The sequence below is a fragment of the Lissotriton helveticus genome, chromosome 8, assembly GCF_964261635.1.
Source record: "Lissotriton helveticus chromosome 8, aLisHel1.1, whole genome shotgun sequence".
NCBI classification, from domain to species: Eukaryota; Metazoa; Chordata; class Amphibia; order Caudata; family Salamandridae; genus Lissotriton; species Lissotriton helveticus.
Window position 1 is genome coordinate 810,038,184 of NC_136069.1, and position 14,476 is coordinate 810,052,659.

Below are 14,476 nucleotides of genomic sequence, written 5' to 3' on the forward strand. Positions count from 1 at the left end.
TCAGCGTCTGCAGCTCCATTGCTGAAAGGTGTTACAAACAACCAATTCAGCAACGAGACCTGTGGAACACAGAACAGCATTTGCAGGATGCGGCATACGAATAATACCAATGAGGTGGCTGTAAAATTGCGAGAAGTATGAATGCTCTAACAGGCCGCGTACTGCACAGCATATAACAGAAGTGCATGCAGCAAAATGGCGGACAATTCAGTTCTGGAGCCATGGCAGATAATGAACGCATGGACACTGGACGTATGGACACCTCAATTTGAAGGCGATCATGCCAGTCACTTCAGGAATGAAGGCCCCACTTGTTGCCCTGCAAGGAAGAGCAACTCAGCGCATTAACTCTTACACTGAGCGAGCTAGTAAGGTGTGCCATCAAAGGGAAAATCACTCATTTTTCAGCCTATTGCTACAGGGGACTCACCTCTCAACACAGGTTCCACAACCCCACATAGCTATTTTTTGATATATCTGATGTAAGTACGTATATATGGTATTTCTATAGCGCAAACTCAGCCAAGCCAAAACGCAGTGGAGAGCTGTACACGGTCAAAGACAAGCATTAAAGTCAAAGAGTAATAGGAGAAGAAGCTGGGTTGTTAATGGTTAATGTATTTTATGATGTGTTCTTTGAAGAGGTGATTCTTCAATTCTTTGCCAAATAGAAGCAAAGTTGGGGTGTTTACTGATGGATAAGCTAATGTTGATCAAGGTCCTGGGTGCATAGATGGAAGGGACATGCAGTCTCATTTTTTCTTAGTCTGCTATGTGATGGTGTCCTGGTTGTGGGTGTGCCCAGAACTAACAGAAATTGTGAGCTTGTGAAGGCTTTGTAAATACTGTGTCTGGTTTTAAAGATGGTGCAGTCCAGCAAGGGGAGCCAATGGAGTTCCATCAGGATAGAGGTGATGTGATGATATTTCTTCAGGCCCTGCATGAGGCAAGCTGTGGTGTGACGGATGCCATGCTCTAGGCAGTACCAGTGTGAGTCAGGGTGAACATAGAGTAGGGCACTACCACCATCCAGATGGAAGAGTATGCAGGCTTGAACAGCAAATCTGACATCACTTTTTGAAAGATGCAGTGTATCTATCTTTAGAAGAGAGAGCTGGTACCAAGCAGTCTTTGTTTTTTGGTAATGAATTCCTGAGGGTGATGTTGGTGTCCAGGGTGAATCCAAGTGACTTGGCATTCGGTGAAAGCTCAGGTTTAAAAGTGTCAACGTTCATGTCAGTGAACCAGGTTTGTACTATGTTCCGTTTGTTGTTCTAGGAAAAAAACAGGCATTCTGTCTAGGCTGGGTGATCATCCGGTAGGTTCTGGACATCCAGGTCTGGATGTTGTGCAGGCAGAGTTTGAGGCGTTGGATGTCTGAAGCAGAGAAGACTTTTAAGTAGAGTTATGTATCATTGGCATGTTGGTGTACCTTGTTGCAGTTATCTGTCTGTAGAGCACAAAGCAGCTTCATGTAGATGTTCAAGATGGCAGGAGCCAGGATGGAACACTGGGGACCTGAAAGTTGATAATAACCTTCAGTGAGCTTTAGGTGAAAATGTGAAGAGACTGGTTGGAAAGGTAGGAGGAGACCCAGTGAAGGACAATGCCAGTGAATCCCATTTGAGATTTCCTGGTGTGTCGGAGGGTGGTATGGTCAACTGTGTTGAAGGTTGCTGAGAGGTGCAGCATTATCAGGAGGCATGGGTGTAGTGTAATTTCAGCAGTTTGTGAAATCATGTCTTTCTCTTTCCATGCAACTCAAGTAAAATCCATACAGTCGGTGAAATGTCATCACACCTACGATCTTAACATATAACTTACACAACTTCTACATCAACATGGCTATTGCCTCAAGCCGACAATACTTTGACCAGGTAATTTACTGTTTTAATCCGATCCTAGCAATTAGGATGCTAGAGCTATTTTGTGGTCCTACCACTCTGGCCATGCTGATGTAAAGATGTTGTCAATGTTATGGTATGTTGATGTGAAGGTTGTGAATCCGAAGCAAGAATACTACACAGGCATCTCATATGGCTATTTTATGTGTGCTTGGCATAATTTCAAATACAAGTTTTTCCTTTCTAGATAACATATGACAGACCAATGCTCTAATTATGAGTGACAAAATTTCACCCAGAACGTTAATTTCAGGTGAAATTCTGCCAGCCGCAATTCCGAGGCAGTTCATGCATGGAACTATTAGACTGCAAACAATGGACCTGGTAATTCCTAGACTGAGACATGTATGTATGTAGTTGAGCTTATATAGCGCACAGCTACCCGCAGTGGGTGTCCCGGCGCTTGCTTAGGGAACCCTTCCTGGTATTCCCCTGTGAGATAGCAGGGTATCCACAAGGTGAAAGTCAGGCATACCACCGCTAGGGGCCGTTGTGGAGATTAAGCAAGCTATTGCCCAGAGTCGCAGAGTGTGAACCCGTGAGTCGAGGAGGCACCGGAGCGAGAATTATCGAGTCCGTGGAATTTTTAGCCCAAGACCCGCCGAGGCGGGGAATTGAACCCTGGTCCAGGACCGATCTCAGCTTCCGGGTCTGCTGCCTCTAACCCCTGAGCCACACTTCTCCTCTCTTTAAAGCTGCAGGCAGCGGCACAGTCTTTAGCCTGTACATCTTTAGCTGGAACATCATTAGCCAGCTGGCTAGAACATCTTTAGCCTGCTGGGTAATGTACATTGTGAATCACATTATTCTCCAGGTTCAAAACTATAAAAGAGGGACTCTTCTCAGCGCCATGATAGGTATCTAACGACGTTGTTGGCACAACCTGCAAAAAACTACATTATATGCCCAGATTTAGAGTATTGTACTGCTCATTGTTCTCCAGACTGTCATGATACTGCTGTACATATATGGTGTGTGCTAGCTAGGCTGATGGTCATCCTCTGGCCCCAAAAACTTCAAGGACGTTTTTGTTAAAGTAAGGGCCAGACTTGTGCGTCTCATTTCATGTACCCATCATTTTGGCCTACAGAGAAAGAATGAACTAATTCTTACATTGAGGAAAACCTAACAACATTACGCACTAAGAGTTGTTCCCTCTTTCTGTGTGACTTTGGCCTTCATCCTCTCATCATTACTCCATTGCCATGCCTATCCTCATGGGAATATGGGACTTCCATGCAAGATCATGAGACTTACACAACAAAGTTATCTCCTGCTACCCCAAAAAGTTTGGGAGTTATGTGTTGCTGTTAATGATTAAATGAATTCCTTAGACCCCTTCAAAACATTGGCACACCTGAGCTCTGACTTACCAGTAACTTTGGCGTGCCTGGCACGCTCCAGAACCAAACAGCTCACTTCACAGTTACCTGTTGGCAAAAACACAAGGGAAGATTAGAGCAGAAAGATAATGCAGCAAGGCGCAAAAGACAAAAGAAACATTTAGTAGCCTAATGATGCAGCAGCTTTCAGGAGGAGATTGAGCAATGCAGTAATGAATGAGCATCTTAGAGTAACACATCTGTGCATTCGTTTAGGAGACTTCATTAGGTGCAGGAACTGTTCAACCTAAACTTAAACTCAAGCCAGGGACTATTGTGTGACAATGCACTTAGACAATGTGTTTTGTGAAGAAAAGGTACATCAAAGTGAGACTATTCAAGCCGATAGTTGAGCATATCTGAACCAGTCATACTTAATGTTCAATAACATGTCTGCAAATTTTTGTGACTTTGTCCCATTTAACTTCACATTACTACAGATAATATGCTTAATGGTAACATTAACATGAATTGCAAGGCTAGTTTTGAAAACTCTAGTCAGTGGCCTCAAAGCGTTGGTTGGCATGATGTACTGTCAAGTTTAGTCCGGAAACTGCAACACATATGGTTCTCTTTCTCAGGCACTTACAGGCTCTAGGTATGGGTAGCATAACAGTTTGCACCCATAGCAACGCTACTTTGCTAGCGCAAACTTACTGAGGGTCTTGTGGCAAGGGGTCTTCCACTAGGAAGAGCAGTGCAGTGATCAGTGGTCACACATGGGAAAAGGCTTTTACCAGATACACGTTCTTAACCCGAAATTTCAGAGTGCTTTGACTCAATCAGAAGCATGTCCTACAGCTTTCCAGTTTTACTAGCACGAAAACATACTACTAGGTTCAGAAATCAAACATACTGTTAGGTTCAGAAGTCACCTCCAGTTTCTAGTGGTTGAGAACATATTTTTTTGTTTGTGACCAGGGCCTTGGGTGGAAAGGAAAAACATTTGAAATGAATATTTATAAACTTGAAAATTCGCTCTTGCAGGCAAGCGTTAATTACATGGTTAAGCAGCACCTCAATTTCCCTGACATGTAAGGGGTAAACATTTTAAAGTCAGCTTTTAAAGAAATGGAAAAAGTGAAGGAATAATTTGCCGCAAGGGGGAAATAATTTAGTAAGGCTATCTTATTCAATTATTGAGCTGTTTATTCGTTTAACGTTGAATTGCAAGTCTCTGGGTTTGGATAAGGTACCTGCACTTTAATAGTGAGTAAAGTCAAGGGTAAATTACCTGCTGCTAAGGGAAAAGAACTAGCAGGGCGAGATGACGGGTTTTGTCTACTGGTTTATTCAAGGATATATGTTTACAGGGGCAATGTAGGTTGTTAAAGAACATACTTTATATCTATACTAATGCTTCCATTTATTTAAAGTAGACTCTAGGGTTGCACAAGGCACCTGCACTTTATAACGAGAGTAAGCACAGGGGTAAATCATTCACTGTTTAGAGGAAAAAGGATAAGCAAAGAGAGATGACGGGTTTACCCATTGGTTTACTCAAGATGACATGTTTACAGGTGCAATACCGCTCAATATCAGATATTCTTTTATCTTTAACCCATGTCGTAACTTTACTTACAAATGAATTTTAATGGCAGGATAAACTCCAGAGTTTAAAACAAAAATCCTTTACAGATGTTAGAGTAAATGGTTTTTAGTGTTGCAATTTTTGTATTTTGAGCAAATGGGATGTATGACGTTACAACGCATACTTTTACTCCGCATACCATTACAACGCGGTATTTACAACGAATACCGTTACAACGCATAGCGCTTAGAGGTGCTGGATAGTGGTAAGTATAATTTTCTATTCCAACTCCAGTCCCCGTGGACACTAGGGAAGGTGTTGGATAGAAAATTAAACTTATTCCCTATCCTAGAGCGCCCCCCAGCGCAATGCGTTGTAATGGTATGCGTTGTAATGGTCGCGTTGTAGTGGTAGTGCGGAGTAAAAATTGCGTTGTAACAGGTGTATACCGAGCAAATGTGTCTGTATGGTGTTATTGGTATGCAATGGTTTTAACTAACTATGCAAATCAACTTGACTTTGACTTTGAGTGGTTTAGTGTTCAAGAACGCCCGGAATTGTCTCAGACCCATTACGATTTTTCTGTAATGCCAATGAGGAAACTTGCCGAAAAGTCAGAAGGGCCAAGATACATTTGTAGCAAAGGTCTTGTCTATGAATCATGAGTATCAGACAGGGCTTCTACTTTGAGAAGAACAAGTTACTTACCTTTGGTAACGCTTTTTCTGGTAGATACAGTATCTGCCTGTGGATTCCTCACCTTGTGAATATCCCCCTTGCGTCAGCAACATTCAGAAATTCTTTTTGCAGCTTCGCGCCGACGTGGACGACGTCATAGAGGCACGGCATCGCGCGCGACTCCGCTGACGTCACCAACACCATAATAGGCCCACGCCGGCGTGATGACATCAGTTCCGCCCTTTTTTCCGTGCCTTCGAGGCACACGGACGGACCAATGACAGTAGATATATACACAGTACATAAATCTCAAGATAACACATAGTGTGAAGCAAATGCAGGAAAGCAATTGAAACAAAACATTTCCTTGACAATAAAATATATATACATTACAATACAGTAACTCAGGTATAGAAGAGTGGACAACGGTGAGGCGGGTGGGTCAGTGAGGAATCCACAGGCAGATACTGTAACTACCAGAAAAAGCGTTACCAAAGGTAAGTAACTTGTTCTTCTGATTGATACATCTGCCAGTGGATTCCTCACCTTGTGAATAGATTACCACAGCAGTCCCCACTCCCGGAGGAGGGTGTCCACTCTTCTATACCAGAAAATCTTGAAGGACAGAGCGCGCAAAATTACCATACCTCCTCACCTCACTATCTAAGCAGTAATGCTTTGCAAAAGTGTGGAGGGAGGCCCATGTCGCTGCTCTACAAATGTCCTCTACAGGTACACCTCTAGACAAAGCAGACGTTGATGACTTTGCTCTAGTAGAGTGAGCTCTTATACCCTCTGGAGGGTCCTTACCCGCCAAGGAGTAGCAGATCTTGATGCATAGAATAATCCATCTCGAAAGAGTGGGCTTGTGCACCGCTCTTCCTTTCTTGCTGCCATCAAATCCCACAAAGAGCTGGTCATCCACACCATAGTCTTTAGATCCTTGGAAGGGTGAGGGGGAGGATAGAAGGTAGGTAGGGTAATGGACTGTCCTAGATGGAAGGGAGTTACCACCTTAGGCAGAAAAGCAGCCCTGGTCCTAAGAACCATTCGTTCAGCATGAATGGTCAAGAATGGGGGCTTTGAACTAAGAGCTTGAAGCTCACTTACCCTCCTTGCCGAGGTAATTGCGACCAGGAAGACCGTCTTAAAAGACAAAAGTCTCATGGGACACTTGTGCAAGGGCTCAAAGGGAGAACCCATCAAGTAGGTTAAGACAAGATTTAAGTCCCATTGAGGCCCAATAAAGGGAGTAGGAGGGAATTTATTAGCAAGACCCTTAAGAAACCTTAAAACTACAGGAGATTTGAATAGAGACGGCTGATCCGGCAAACAGAGAAATGCCGACAATGCCGAAAGATAACCCTTGACTGTAGCCACAGCAAAACCTTGCTGCGCCAAAGAAAGTGCAAACTGTAGTATATCAGACAAACGAGCCTTCAAAGGGTCAACGGATTTCTCTCCACACCAAGAGACAAATTTAGACCATCTGTATGAATAAATAGATTTAGTGGAGTCACGCCTGGCAGAAAGAATGACATCCACCACATCATGTGGGAGAGAAAAGGAATTCAGGTTGCCCCGTTCAATCTCCAGGCATGAAGGTGTAAGGTCTGGAGGTGTAGAACCTGCCCCTTCATCTGAGAGAGGAGATCTGCCCTGAAAGAGAGACGGAGCGGCGGGCACGAGGAGAGGTGGAGAAGATCTGTGTACCACACCCTTCTTGGCCAATCCGGGGCGATCAATATAACTTGTGCCCGGTCTTGGCGAATCTTCCTCAGAACCCGAGGAATCAAGGGTATGGGAGGAAACGCGTAAAGGAGTTGCGAGTCCCAACTCAACTGAAACGCGTCCCCCAAGGCTCCCTGCATCGGAAACTGGAGGCTGTAGAATGACAGGCAGTGAGCATTCTCGCGAGTGGCGAACAGGTCCACCTGAGGAGTCCCCCACATCCGAAAGACGTGACAAACCACCTCTGGATGAAGCCTCTACTAGTGGTCGGCCGAGAACTGCTGACTGAGACTGTCTGCACGCACGTTCAGAACCCCGGCCAGATGATTTGCCATCAGACAAATCTGATGGTCCAGGACCAGAGCCTCTCTGCAGAGACACTGCGACCCTACTCTTCCCTGTTTGTTGACATACCACATCGCGGTGGTGTTGTCCATCAGGACTTGAACCGACCGACCGCGAAGGGAAGGGGCGAAGACCTTGAGCGCTAAGCGTATCGCCCGCAATTCCAGACGGTTAATGTGAAACAACCTTTCCTCTGGAGACCAAAGACCCTTGACCTCCAGATCCCCCAGATGAGCACCCCGCCCTAGAGTGGATGCATCCGTTATCACTGTGGCCACCGATGGAGGTAGTTGAAAAGGCTTTCCTTGTGACAGATTGCCTTCCACGCTCCACCAAGACAGATCCGCTGCAGTTTCTCTCAAGATCCTCACTGACTCCCTGAGATCCCCGCTGTGCTAATACCACTGCCTGCAGAGGCACCACTGAAGTGCCCTCATGTGCCAGCGTGCATGGTTGACCAACAGAATGCAGGAAGCCATCAGACCGAGCAGGCGAAGGACCTTCAGAACTGGAACGACCGCTCCATTGTGAAATAAAGGAATCAACTTCTGTATGTCGCGAATCCTCTGAGGTGGAGGGAATGCACTACACACAGTAGTGTCCAGTACTGCACCTATGAACAGGTTGCGCTGGGAGGGCACCAGGTGAGCTTTGGGTACATTTATCGAAAAACCCAACCTGTGTAACAACTGAGTTGTTTCTTGCAAATGATGGAGCACTATCTCTGGAGATCCGGCTTTGATCAGCCAATCGTCCAGATACGGGAATACCGGTCTCCCCGATCTTCTGAGATGTGCCGCCACCACAGCCATCATCTTGGTGAAAACTCGAGGCGCAGTAGTAAGACCAAACAGTAGGACCACAAAATGGTAGTGCTGTGAACCCACCGTAAAACGGAGATACTTCCTGTGGGACTGCAGGATAGGGATGTGAAAATATGCATCCTGCAAGTCTATTGACACCATCCAGTCTTCTTCCATCAGCGCCTGAAGAACCGGTGCAAGGGTGAGCATCTTGAAATTCTCCTGTTTCAGGTAAAGGTTCAAGATTCTGAGATCCAGGATTGGACGAAGCCTGCCATCCTTTTTGGGTATCAGGAAATACCGGGAGTAGCATCCCTGACCCCTTTCCTGCTCTGGAACTAACTCTATCGCACCCTTTCTTAACAGTGTCTGGACTTCCTCCTGCAGGAGTAACAGGTGTTCCTCCGTGCAAAAACCTTGGCAAGGAGGGGAATTTGGAGGGAATTCCTGAAAGGGAAGAGCATACCCATTTTCTACGAGATTGAGAACCCAAAGATCTGATGTAACCGATTCCCAATCCCGTCGAAAATAGGTAAGCCGACCCCCTACAGGACCCGCATGATCCTGAATGGCGGATCTAGGGCTGCTTTTCTGTGGCTGGGGGGTTGGAAGAGGTGGAGGAGGAGGAGGCCTGACGACCTCGAGGACGAGCTCTTTGCTTACCCCTGTAAGACCTGTACAGGGGGTTCTGCTGCTGCTGCTGACCTTGCCGGTAGGGACGAAAGGAAGAACGTCCAAAACCTCTATACCTTTTGGTAGATGAACCCCTGGTCTGCAGCCCCAAAGATTTGGCAGTAGCCCTACTGTCCTTAAATCTCTCTAAGGCTGCGTCAGGTTTTTTTCCAAAAAGTCCAACACCATCAAAAGGCAGATCCAATAATGCGGCCTGAACGTCCGCCGAAAAGTCCAATGACTTCAGCCAGGTAGATCTCCTAGAGGTAACAGCGGTTCCCATGACGCGAGCGACGAAATCCGCAGTGTCCAGACCACTCTGGATCACCTGCCGTGCAGCCGCCTGTGCATCAGTCAACACTTCCTCAAAATCCTTCCTGTTGTCATCAGGAATTTTAGGAGCCAACAGACGCAGCGAATCCATAAGGGCATGAATATATCTCATTTAAACACACAATGAGGGGTGGAGAGCACTAGCACTACCTGGAGGGGTGTCTTGGAAACCTCATCTTGTCTTCTAGACCCTACCCATCCTTCTTTTTAATCCTGGTGGGGGAACCTTGGAATAAAGTTTGGGTTGGTATCCTCAAACCAGTTTTAAATCACATCCTTATTAACTGCACTTTTTGTCGCATCACTAGTTCCAGTCACTTGGTGATATGCACTATTATATCACTTTGTATGTTACGTGTATTAAGTGTTGAGTTTTGTGGTCTTACGTTTTGTTGCGTTTGATTTATTATTTTACCCCCTCCCTTATGCTCCGCCCTGAGTGTGGCTACACCAGGGCGTTTTGTAAGCAGGCCCAATGATGAAGCATGTCACATACTTTGGTATGTGAGTGAGGGCAGTTTTTCTAAACAGATGAGTTTTTCTGTTTTGTTATAAGTGTTGTTTTGTGCTCTCCACCCCATATTGTGTGTTTAAATGAGAATTAATGGGGGTTCGGGGTGGTAGAGTGAATTTCTAGACCCTCTCCCCTTCTACGTGTAAAGTGGTCATGAATATATCTCCCCATAAGGCAAGTGGCATTAGTTGACTTTAAAGCCATACTTGCTGAAGAAAAGGACTTCTTAGCAGTCTGGTCCTGTTTCTTGGCATCCTTATCCCCAGGCACTTGAGGAAAAGCGCCCACAGTCTTTTTAGAACAAGCTGCCTGAATAACAAGACTTTCTGACGAAGGATGAGACGTTAAAAACTCAGGGTCCCCAGGTGCAACTCTATACCTCCTTGCAACACTTTTAGACACTGCAGGAGCTGTTAGAGGCTTGCTCCAAACCTCCAAAATAGGCTCAGTTAAAGGGAGCAACGGCTCAATCACAGAACTTGGGGAATGGAGAACCTCAGTCAGAAGATTAGATTTAATTTCGACCGTAGGCAAGGTTAAATTCAAAAGTTCTGCAGCCTTCCTCATGACCATGTGGTATGGCTTAACATCCTTTGAAGGAGCATCAGATACAGATGGCAGATCCCATTCAGGAGACAGCTCCAGACCACTAGCCTCCTCTAGATCTTTAAAACAATCATCTTGAAGCTCACCTTACTCCATCTCAGCCTCAGCCTCCCTATACCTTTGTTCTTCCAAGAGGCGCTGAGCATCCCTCCTAGATTTCTCCTTCAACAGCCGCGCCGTCGGATCCGTGAATGGCTCAGACGGAGCCGGGATCGACGTCGGGATCGACTCCGAAGGCCCAGGGCGTTGTTCATCAGGTCGACTCGGAGCAGGCGACGTCGGTATCAGCGTCGACGACCTCGGCGGAGCCGAGGACTGCCAAGGCGGCGTCGGAGCCGGCATGAAAGGCATAAAGAGAGCTGGAGCATAGGAGTGGGGAACTCCTAAATTAAAAGCCAGAGGACCCATAGGACCCGAAGGTGCACCAGAGGGGTACCATTGTCTGGAAAAGACACCATACATAGCATTTAAAAATGCCGAAGGGTCTTGAGCTGGGGAAAGGAGGGTGAGAACCCTCAGACTGACCCTTTTTAGGCTCCGGATTCACCTCTTCTTCCACAGGTACTGAACCCTCATCCAAAGGGACCTCTTCATCCTCTCGAGCCGGGGACGGCACCAGAGATGGATTCGGAACCGGAGTCTGTGAATGAGCTTGCGATTCCAAAGGCGAAGCCTCACCTTCTGGATCCAAGACTTCCGGCGATGGAGACACAAAATCCTTCCCATGCTTCTTCTTAGGCGACTTCGGTCTCGAGTCCGAATCCTTACCGGAGTGATGTCGAGACCCATGCCTTCGTTTCTTATGTTTTTTCTTCGACTTCAAAGCATGATCAGATGAAGACCTCGAAGGCGACGCCGTACGGGATTTTGACCGCGACCTCGACCTCGCCCTTCTGGCTTGAACCCGGGCTTCTTAGTCGACATCGCTGGAGACACAAAGAAGCAAGAAAATCGAGAAAACAGTAACAAAGTTACCAAACAGCTACAGAGATTCCCCGAAACCGTTAGCGTCGACGACGCGGAAAAAAGGGAACTGATGTCATCACGCCGGCGTGGGCCTATTATGGTGTCGGTGACGTCAGCGGAGTCGCGCGCGATGCCGTGCCTCTATGACGTCGTCCACGTCGGCGCGAAGCTACAAAAAGAATTTCCGAATGTTGCTGACGCAAGGGGGATATTCACAAGGTGAGGAATCCACTGGCAGATGTATCTATCAGAAAGCCTAGGTTTAAGTAACCTAGAGATCCTCACAAAGTTCTATAACCTTCCAAACTATGTTCTAAGAACAACGAAGACCAAACATTCTAACAACAATCAACAGTTACAACATCGTTGCACATACATGATATGTAACTAACTGAAGATTGTGGCGGAAATGTGTTGACCGCTTGGAGCGCCCTTCATGCTCCACAGACAATGATTGCTTCCAAGTAGGAGAAGGCGACCTGGTGGCGGCGGTGTGAGCTGCTGGTTCAGTTTGTAGAAAGAATTAACCACAGCTCTTGAATTTAATCCTGTGATGGCGACGACATAGATGAGAAGGTCCACAGAGCACTTCGGAAGTCTGCAGTTTTGATGCTTTGATGTTCGGAAAGCAAGATTTGTCGTGGCAAGTTGTCCTAGAGAGGGCTTAATGGTAGTCAGAGCTGTGGGATATCTCACCCAATGGATACTGTAGCACTCTTTAGCAGTATTAATCAATGGTGATGAGCAGATGCTAAAAGGGTTCTGAAACTTGTTGACCTTCTTGGGGTGAACTATTAAGCAGGACTGTCTATTGCCTAGGTTTTCCAAAAAGGAAAATAAAAGGCAGTGTGGATTATTATTGGCTATTATTTGCTATACATAGACATTTAGAAGCAAGAGTGGGAAGCTGAGCACCATCAAATGGTGTACTAGACACCCTTTTATAGGGCAGTGATCGCCTGGAGGGTGGTTGCGGAGGCGGCCCATCTAGTGGTGGCTAAGGCTTGCAGCCCCTCAGGGTTCCCTGCATGCTCTCTCACCGGTTTCAGTGTAACTCATCATCAGTACATATTGCTAGACCTCCCTTTTGAGGTGTTGGCGCAACAGCTCGTTGAAGACTTACTGAACGATAGATCAGATACATCGTATAGTAGCTATGAAACCAGGCAAAGAGAACTCTAACTTAGAATGTCCAACTATGTTTACAGGGCAAAATCGTGTGATATTCAATCAGGACCCTGCAGTGCTTAATAATGGTGCCCAAGCTTTGGCAACGTGCAATACACTCGAGAATGCTCGTTCTCTTGCTCAGGAGCCAGCAGTACAACTTACGGATGGAGATGATGTTTGGAATAGGTACACTCCTGGGTCACTGGTTGACAGTATCTCCGCTGATATGGCTATGTGTTGCAACAGCCTGGCAGCAGCAGCAGTGATGAAGACTCAACCCCTAACTGCAGTGACAGCATTGCAACAGATAAGCCAGCAAGTTTCTTGGTCAGACCAAGTAGCATTTATGCCGTCCCCTAAAACACCATATCCAATTTTTGCACAACCTCCACATCCTTCAAGGCCATCTTCATTGGATCAAACTGCAGTGCCCCGTGCCATGTCCAATAGAGATTTTATTCCCGAAGATTTCATGCAAGAGGAGACAATGCTATATGTGAGCGTCGTGCCCAATAGCGGCAGCAGCCTCCAGGACGTTCCCAGTCTAGACGCTACTAATAAAGGAACAGGAGACTTTATTTTTTAACGTTTCAAATCTATAGGCACTGCTTGATATATGGTTAACATCAGGCCAACGGTCACAGCCACAAGCAACGCTCTTGGATGAGGAGCAGAAAGCTGCACACACTAGCTTATCTGTTGGCATGATCTCTTCTCCGTTGATAGCTATGATACTACATCAAATAATAATTGGAATTTGTGAAGTGAGGACTGCACAAACCCAGGCGAATATGGAAGCTAAGAGGCAATTGTGTACCATAAATGATAACTTGATCAAATGTAATTTACATATGGAACAAGCGGAACAGAGGATTTCTGATCTTGAAGACAGCTATAAGCAACTAGATACTTTGGCAGTAAGATCCAAGATGAGCTGGACGAGATCAAAGCTAAACTAGAAGAAATAGAAGATAGAGCACGTCGCTCTAGAGACCTTATGATCATGTGTACTCACAGAGTTCCCAGAGCTATGTCTCCAATGCTAAATATCCTTGAACATCATGGTTAATTCCATAGATTTTTGCAATAAGTGAGAAGATTCTTACTAAAGCATTACAAGCAAAATCCTTTCAAACAGCGGATAATTATTTGGTTCTGATTTTCTTCGATATGTCATTTGCTACCACCCGGAGATGCAAAGAACCCAAGTATACACCTGAGCTGCTCAGGAAAGTTGGTGCACAAGCAGGCTTAGTCCAGTAGGCAAAGATGAAAGTCAACTACAATGGACGATTCCATAGATTTTCCATCAGTTTCGCAAGCCAATGAAATTTTGGAAAGTATAAGCTCATCAACGAGTTGAGGAATTGCAGTTTTTTGTTACTTTTTCTCTCTTTTCTTAATATCCTTTTGTGGAGATAGCCTTGCCTGACTGTAGTTCTAGGTTTGATTACTGAATTGTTTTAGTATTGCTTTAGGATTATGAAGATTTTTTTATGGTTACAGTAAATATAGGTATGGTGATGATGAATTGTTATGTAATCCATATATTCTGGTTCAAATTGTGGTTAGCTATATGAGTTAGTTATTTGATACCGCTTGGTCAGGCGCCTGAGCCTCCAGAGATAAAAATCTATGGGGGAAAACCAAGGCACTCAACACAGGGATAGGGGTAGAGGATTCAATGTAGGACAGAGCATGTTTGAGAGAGGAGCGAGGGCATCCTTGGAAGACATAACCGGTCGGAAGGACTATTTAGTTGCGGGAGGGGAGATGCACTTTAGTAAGGAAGAAAAAAATAAGTAGAAAAGTTCTGCTAGAGTATCCCCGACAGTTAGCAA

General features: G+C 45.6%; 1 protein-coding gene across 1 annotated transcript in view; it reads right to left on the reverse strand.

The window, feature by feature from the left end:
* The window catches only part of NALCN (sodium leak channel, non-selective), a 3,094,418-nt gene that overhangs the window by 2,773,898 nt on the left and 306,044 nt on the right, over positions 1-14,476 (reverse strand). Inside the window, exon 2 of the mRNA XM_078657626.1 lies at positions 3,278-3,334. The gene's annotated coding sequence lies outside the window, so the exon portion shown is untranslated. The remainder of the gene's footprint in view (positions 1-3,277; positions 3,335-14,476) is intronic.